A 658-nucleotide genomic window follows, 5' to 3' on the forward strand; every position below is an offset into this window, starting at 1 on the left:
TGAGGAAAGGGTGTTTTGTAAAAGTCAGAATGAGAGCTTTTGCCTCTAGAATGAAGTAATTTTAAGGTAAGAAGTGACCGACTGGTGGACCAAACGCCTTTTCAACAGTCAACTCCATCACAAACCCAAAGCTTCCCTGCTTTGAAGTAAACTCAGGCCCAGCTGAAGTGGCCAGTGACCCATAAAAGCATTCCAGTAGGTGAAAGGATAAAACAAAAGGCTAACTGTCATCGTAGCCATTGTAACACTCTCTAAACATATTCTCTAAGGCATCTTTGTTGATATAACCATCCCTGACAGAAGCCCACCTTCACCAAAGATCTATTAAACTGAACTAGGAATATGATAATATGGAAGAATCCATATCAGCACCGGAAACATTTCAGGAAATATAAGGAAACTCTCTCAATACAGAACAGTTTAAGCAAATTGAGCAAAGAATCAGTAATTATTTTTAAAACATTGCTTAGTAAGCGAGTGGAAAATACCCTCAGGAGAACCTCCTTAGGACTTCTAGCACTGAACTGAAGACGCAGGGCATGTGGGCAGTGATAGATCGATTGTGGCAGGGTAAATCTTGATTATATCAACATCTTTGAGAAGGGCTTCAGGTGTTGGAGATCAACTAGAAGGAAGAATCTGCAAAAAAAAAAAAAAA

This window comes from Mandrillus leucophaeus, unplaced genomic scaffold (genome assembly GCF_000951045.1).
Source record: "Mandrillus leucophaeus isolate KB7577 unplaced genomic scaffold, Mleu.le_1.0 Scaffold772, whole genome shotgun sequence".
Classification (NCBI taxonomy): Eukaryota; Metazoa; Chordata; class Mammalia; order Primates; family Cercopithecidae; genus Mandrillus; species Mandrillus leucophaeus.